Source organism: Macrobrachium nipponense, chromosome 13 (assembly GCF_015104395.2).
Source record: "Macrobrachium nipponense isolate FS-2020 chromosome 13, ASM1510439v2, whole genome shotgun sequence".
Classification (NCBI taxonomy): Eukaryota; Metazoa; Arthropoda; class Malacostraca; order Decapoda; family Palaemonidae; genus Macrobrachium; species Macrobrachium nipponense.
In genome coordinates this window covers 67776343-67784451 of record NC_087206.1, presented here as the reverse complement: position 1 = coordinate 67784451, position 8109 = coordinate 67776343, and positions in this window count along the sequence as shown.

Here is an 8109-nt window from a genome sequence, read left to right as displayed (position 1 = left end):
CGATTAAAGTTTTTAAAAGTCTCATTTGCAATTACTGAAATTTTGTTAAAAATTGAAATAAGGGTTTCACTACCACAAATGTCACAGTTTCTTAAAGTTGAACATAGTTTTTCAAAACTTAAAAAATACTTGAAGAAATTGAATTTCATGGGAGTCAAGGCAAACTCAAGACCAAGAGAAAGAACATCCTTTTCCTCTTTTGTTAAATTTCTGTTAGAAGGATTAAAAATTACTTTACTGCTATCTATTTTCTTACTAACGTCAACACCAAGATTTCTCAACTTTCTGCTGTGTGTAAGCCTAACATCTGTCAATTTCTTATCAACATTGGAATCCAAAATAGAAGACAGGTAATTGTAGTCCAAAAAAGAAAGATTATTCCTTAAATCCCTATTTAATGAAGACACTTCTGTAAAAATTATCTTTTTCTTACGTTTTTGCGCTTTAACCTCAAAGTCTAACAATTTAAACTGCCAAGAGAGATAAGTACTCGTGTTGTGAAAATCTCTGGATTAAACCTTAAATTTAATGAAATTGGGAATAATACGGAAATCCTTGCAAGTGTTCAAAAATCGTATGTCCTCCTCAATCTTCTTGGATCTATAGCGTACCTTCTCGGTCCGTCTAAACAACTGTAGCGTTGTTTATTAGTGATTTCTCATCCTTGTCATTTTTTCAGCCTGAAGATGAGGTTTTAAACCTCGAAAGCTCGTACTATTAAAGAATGTTCTTCCTAGTCTTGGCACTATTATTTATCATCAAGCTATATATATATATATATATATATATATATATATATATATATATATATATATATACATATATATATATATATATATATATATAAAGTTTTTTTTTTGGCCACGAAGGAAAAATTGAAAAAGCGAGATAGCCAAGTACTTTTGGTCCTGTTCGGACCCTTTACTGAGGCAAACTGATTTTTACAGAGAACAATATAGTCCAAAGAAGGCTTAATATCCAAAACTGACACTACAAGATTAGCCATAAGGGCGATTTTCACTCTACAGAAAGGAGGAGCGCCTGAGGGTAGCCGCACCTTGAAGGATACACGCAGTAACAAGTGATTCTTCCAGAAAACAGTACATTTTGAAAAAACACGGGAGCATATACAATTTAATATCATGAATTTTTTACTCAAATTTTCCCCCAAAAATTATTATTAATGAAAGAAAAGACTAAAGAAAATATAAATATATATACATGCATACATACATACATACATATATATATATATATATATATATATATATATATATATATATATATATATATATATATATATATATGTGTGTGTGTGTGTGTGTGTGGTAAATTGGTCATAGTTTGTAAAAGAGACTTGTAGATCCTATATACACAATACAGCACAATAAGCCTCAATTACAGCCTAAAATATATTGGGTTCCATTTAAGCTACAGTAAAGCGTCTGGTTACAACAGATATATTTATTAGATATATGTAAGAGCAGAGATAGACCAAGTACTGCAGTGTTGTGGTCCCTCCACTAAGGATTATAGTCTTAGAAGTGACAATCGTTCAGAAATCTAGTAATTAAGAGGTCTCAGTAGATTGTGTGTGTGTGACTGTGCATGTGTATGTGACCATGTATCCGAATTTAATTTCACGTATTTCAAAAAAGGATAGTTTTGGAACACACACACACACACACGGAGAGAGAGAGAGAGAGAGTAGATTGTGTGTGTGTGTGTGTGTGTGTGCGCGCGCGCGTGCATGGGTGTGTGTCCATATATCCGACTTTGATTTTACGTATTTCAAAAAGAATGGTTTTGGAACACACAAACACACACAACACACACACACACACACACACACACACACACACACACACACAGAGAAAGACCTTACCTTTACCTTACAGCTCGTTCGGGTTGCCCCAGGTCCCTCAGTGTGAGGCACCTCTAAAGTCTACCAGAGAATTACTAATCATCTTCGCTATATTTTGCTTCTTCCAATCCTGGATGGTCTGGGGTGCAGAGAGAGAGAGAGAGAGAGAGAGAGAGAGAGAGAGAGAGAGAGAGAGAGAGAGAGAGAGAGAGAGAGAGAGAGAGAGAGTAGGTAAATGCAAGCTCTATAATTGCCAGTCTACTGCCCCAACCCGTACAACTCAATCCAGGGTTCTGTGATTTGACATTTCAGTGATTGCTAATTTCCTCTCTTTTTTTACTTCCGTTATTGCTAATTTTCTCTTTTTTTACTTCCTTATTTGCTAATTTTCTCTTTTTTTTCTGGCCCGTAGTAATCATTCTTTCCACTGACGTATTTAAAGCGTTGTTTTTTTATAAAGGATTGGCACAGCTGAGCTCTGGAGTGACCTAAAAGGAGATGCTGAAACTTTTGTTCTTACAAAAATATACCGAGCCTTCATTATTATTCCCAAGTATCCTACTTTCGAAGTTTAAGTTGCCTAATTGGCAGTGTGTAGTTAGTTGTTTACATGAACGCTAATTAAGATGAACTTTTGAAAGGGTTAGTAGAGAACAGCCAAGTATCCTCGTTACTAGGGATATTGTAGGACTTTATGTTCTTGATGAATAACCATTGAATTAGTCACCCTAGCCCCTCCCCCCAACTCCACTCTCCGTATCTGTACGCAGTGTCATAATATGCCATGTCCCTCTTTTATCATATTTTGCTTTTATCTTCGAAAGACTACTCTCTCTCTCTCTCTCTCTCTCTCTCTCTCTCTCTCTCTCTCTCTCTCTCTCGCTTAGCTCTTAATACTCAAGTAGTTTGGTCCACAGGTAATTTCCTCTCTCTCTCTCTCTCTCTCTCTCTCTCTCTCTCTCTCTCTCTCTCTCTCTCTCTCTCTCTCTCTCTTAATACTCGCTGAACCAGAGAAGCGGGTAATAAGAAAAAATAGAAAATATAATATATAACATTGATTCGCTGAATTCTGCCATTTTATTCAGCAGAATAACAACAACAACAACAACAGCAATAATAACAATAATAATAATAATAATAATAATAATATGTTCTACTGAAGGAGATTACTGCTTCAGCTGCATTGATTTTATATAAATTCTTTTCTATTCTTCTCGCCAATCTATGTAACATCGAAAAAGCCGTAATAATAAGAATAGAAAAAAAACATATAAAATCAATGCAGCTGAAGTAGGAATCACCTCCAGTTGAACATGTTTGAAAGAGGGTCTTCTATGTAATAATAATAATAATAATAAAAATAATAATAATAATAATATAATAATAATAATAATAATAAATAATAATAATAATAATAATAATGAACCAAACAAAAACTTCTTTCAGTTTTCTTTTGAAGAATGAAAAAGAAACCCAAAAAATTTACTGTTTATAACGTGTTTTTACTTATAAATATTTACATTTTATGGGTAACACGTAATACACAATAATTTTGTGGGTTTCTTTTCCAATAATAATAATAATAATAATATGATGATAATAATAATAATAATAATAATAATAATAATAATAATAATAATAATAATAATAATAATAATAATAATAATAATAATAATAATAATCGCGTGAAATCCTTGGCAAGACCGAAGATTGTCTGATTGAAAATAGTTGCCTTTATCTATGTAGAGGCAAAACAATAGCGTTGAATTTCTGTAAGAGAGAACTTAAATAACGCAGCAACCTTCCTACTCAGGCACCTTCGCAATTGGGCGTTATTTAAGGACATCCCAGAAACAAGGGTATAGCACCAAATAGGTTTCCATTACGCATTTGTATTTTTAGCGTCGCGTTGACATGCCAGGGGTATTACATAAATAGCGCGCATTAGCAAAGATCATGTTTTAATCAATATTGATGTAAGCTTGTGGTTTTTTACCACTGCGTGGATTTGAGATTGACTTTTACGTGGTAGATATTTAGTAAAGTCAATGCATCTTATATAAACTTATCCCTCCACGTGATTACTAATACAAGTACCGTCTCTTGAGCTAAATCATTATCAGAATTAGTATGATCCTTCCAGTGATTTTATGACATATGATGGAATGTCTAATGCAGTTATCATGATACCACAGTCTTACCAATGCTCCCCTTATGGGGAAATGGTGCCATCAGTGCACCTCATGCAGTGCACTGCAGGCATGACTTAAGGTTCTTTGCAGCGTGGCTTCGGCCCCTAGCTGCAACCCCTTTCGTCCCTTGTGCTTTTTTATATGATCTTACTTTCCCTCTTCCCTAACAATTGCGAAGTCTTCCTCCTGTCAGACCTTTCAAGCCCTCTCACTGTCAATTTCCCTTATCAACGCTGAATGACCTCATAGGTCCCAGTGCTTGGCCATTGGTCTAAATTCGATAGTCAGTTCAATTTTTTACCAATATTATCCTTTGCTTTCCCGAAGGAAATAAAAACTCAATTGCTCTTGAGTTTGAGGTAAACGGACTAGGAGCTTTCAAGCAATCTGTTCCATAGTTATTCGGTAGTTGTGATATGGGTGAAAATCTTATTAGAATATAAATGATTAATTTTCCTTTTATCTAAAAAAATATTATATTATGCAATAAGAAAATATATATATATTTTGCAACCGTGTTGTCAAGTTTAATGAGTAACCAACAAATCTGTAGACTATGATACATAACAACGATTTACTCCAGTGCTATTCTAAGGTAATTTACATGAGCACCGCACACACTATCGATATGAATAGGACATCCCTTTATTGTTACACAGTATGTATTATAATGGAGTCTAGTGTGTTGATATTTTCTAGTTAGCTACATTTCATAATGATGAAAGGTTGAATAACTACTGAGGCAGCATGAAGTTTTAGTGCATTGTCAAGTATATACCTTTTTTAAACAATATTCGAATTGAGAGTAATTTAGCATTATAACGTCTCTTAAATTATCGAATTGAGCGGTTGTGAAGAATAAAGTATCGGTTAGTTAGCAAAAATGTTGCTCAAATGCTCGCCCTACTTTCCTAGGGACTCTCGTTTTCTCTCTCCTCTAGGAAGTCGCCGGTTTCTTTGCCAAGCTTCTTAAACGGACCTCTTTAGAGTCAACGCTACTTCCGACTTTATGGAATTCCTGCTTCTCAGTCTCTGAATGAATTACTTCAGCTCTTCGCTCCCCTTTTCCTTCATGATGTTACTCCGCATCTGAAGGTTTGAGACCAAGATGCCTGGAAAGGTTGCGAAATTCTCATTAAAAAGATCCAATTAGCCTCGGTGCGCAAAGAAATTTCAGTAAACTCATGTTTCTTTTTCTCCTTGTTCATAAATGGAAAGCTAAGGAATTATCAGGGTAAAGATGCCTAATTGAAATGAGTTAGAATGTTCGTCTTTTTTAGGAAGGAGTGGGTCCAGAGGGTATTACCACACACTGTTGGGAAATTCATTCACCGACGTAATGAGTCTAATACCTGCTTCATTTACGACACAAGTTAGTTGTATATATGTACATGCCTCTTTAAGCCAGATCACGGTCTAGACCAAACTTAGCGCCCTTTGTTTGATGGGTTTAAACGTCATTAATAATTCAGTGAGATGGAACATCTTGTAATACCGTATTTAAAAGACCCAATTACACACCCACCCACCCAAGCAGACACACACACACCACACACACACACACACACACACATATATATATATATATATATATATATATATATATATATATATATATATAACCGAACCACTTGACCTATCAAGATAAAATATGGCACGAGGTCATCACTTCATCCAACTTAGCTAAAAAGGTAGGTTTCAAACCCATACCCACTTCTCCTTCCCCTTCCCTTATACTCCCTTTGTAACGTTGTAAATAAACTCAAGGGGTTTATCATACCTCATTTTAAGCACTCGAGACCACAGAAATATATTATTGAAAATGCTTTTCTTTCCCGTGATCAATAATTGTGTATCAAGTTTTGTGTTTAGGTTTAGTGGGACAGTGATTAGGTTTCGTTGGGAATGTGTTTAAGTTTAGTGGGAATTAGATAGGACAGTCTCCACATTAAATACCTGGATAGAAGGGCCAGTCTCCTCATTAATGCCTGGATAATGGGACAGTCAGCACCATAATATCTGGATAAAAAGAGACAGTCAACTCAGTAATTCCTAGATAAAGAGGGACAGCCAATACAAGAAGGTGCAGAAAAATGTTCTCTTGGTTCTTCGGAGTTTTCCCAGTCAGCGACAGATTGGTCAGCTTATATATATACATATATATATATATATATATATATATATATATATATCGATATATATCTATATATATATATATATATATATATATATATATATAGATATATATCTATATATATATCTATATATATATAGATATATATCTCATATATATATCTGATACTCTCTCTCTCTCTCTCTCTCTTCTCTCTCTCTCTCTCCTCTCTCTCTCTCTCTCTCTCTATATATATATATAGTATATATATATGAGTATATATATATTAGTCATATATATATATATATATACTATACTATATAGAGATATATATATATATAAGACATTATAGATATATATATATATATATATATATATATATATATATATCTATATATATATATATATATATATTATATGTATATATATATATATATATATTATTAATAATATATGTATATATTATATAGATATAGATAATATATAGAATAATACATATATATAATATAGATCTATTATATATAATAAGATATATATATATATATAGATAGATTATCTATATCGTAGATCATATATATATAGATATATCTATAAGATAAATAATAAGATATATATATATATATATAATATCTATATCTATATATTATATATATACAATATATATGGATATATCTATATATATGATATATATTATTATATATATATATATTATTATTATATTAGATATATATCAATATATGTATAATATTATATATATATATATAAGTATATATATCTACTATATCTATATAATTATATATAGATAATATTATATATATATTAATATATATATATATATATATAATATATATAATATATATTATATTATATATTAAACTTACCACCGTCACATGACCAATGACCATCTGAAGGAGGTCACTAATAGACTTCCAGAATAAACAACTCAAAAGAGCTCTGGATATCAAATGCATAGAGATCTTGAACTGTGGTTGCAGTGAACATTTGATATGAGTGATTTCATTGTATCTTCCCGACAAAGATGTCTCAAGAGGGTACGTACTGACCAGAGTACCACTTGTGGTACAAGCACCAGGGGAAATGGGGAAAGGAAGATACTCCTGGAAAATCATTGTGGATTTTTGTTTGTGAGTTTATTTGTATTAGACACTCGGATAATTTTTCTGATTTTTACGTTTAACCTGAAAGAATCTTATCCAATCAGCCGGGGCATTTATTACATTTTTAGCATATGTTACATCAGCAATTGCAACTATTTAATTAGTATTCCAGTATTCAATATTCCTAACTTTTATTTTTGCATTTTATTTTTTCGAAAGTCTTGAAACTGAGTTCATTTTGTTCACAAGGAGAGCGATTTCCTCTTGATCCAAAGGTGGTGTCATTAATTTGTCTTAAATGTGAATAAGATTATTTTGTCTGTATATAGCCTAAACCCATAGAGTAAACTATAACAACTGGAAAAATTCAGATACTTTTGGTTGAAAGGATGATTGTCCATAGAATCAGAGAGAGAGAGAGAGAGAGAGAGAGAGAGAGAGAGAGAGAGAGAGCAGGGCTTTGGGATGGGAGTAGTAGGTTGTTGTGACCATATGTGTTCTATATATCGATATATCGAGCAACTATTTCCTGTCATTGTAATCCGGTGCTGATATCTGCCCGGGCAGACGTCCCATGTGATCTGCCTAACTATTTGGCTTAAGATAAAAACGCGCGCGCGCGCGCACACACACACACAAACAAACAAACAAACACACACATCCATGGATACTTGATAATGAGAACTGTTTGTCCTTGGAAGCTTGTAACTTTTTTGAATAAAAAAAAAAAACTCCGCTAGATATTATTCAGTTTTAATGAGGTCCTTCTAGTATAATATATATATATATATATATATATATATATATATATATATAGATATA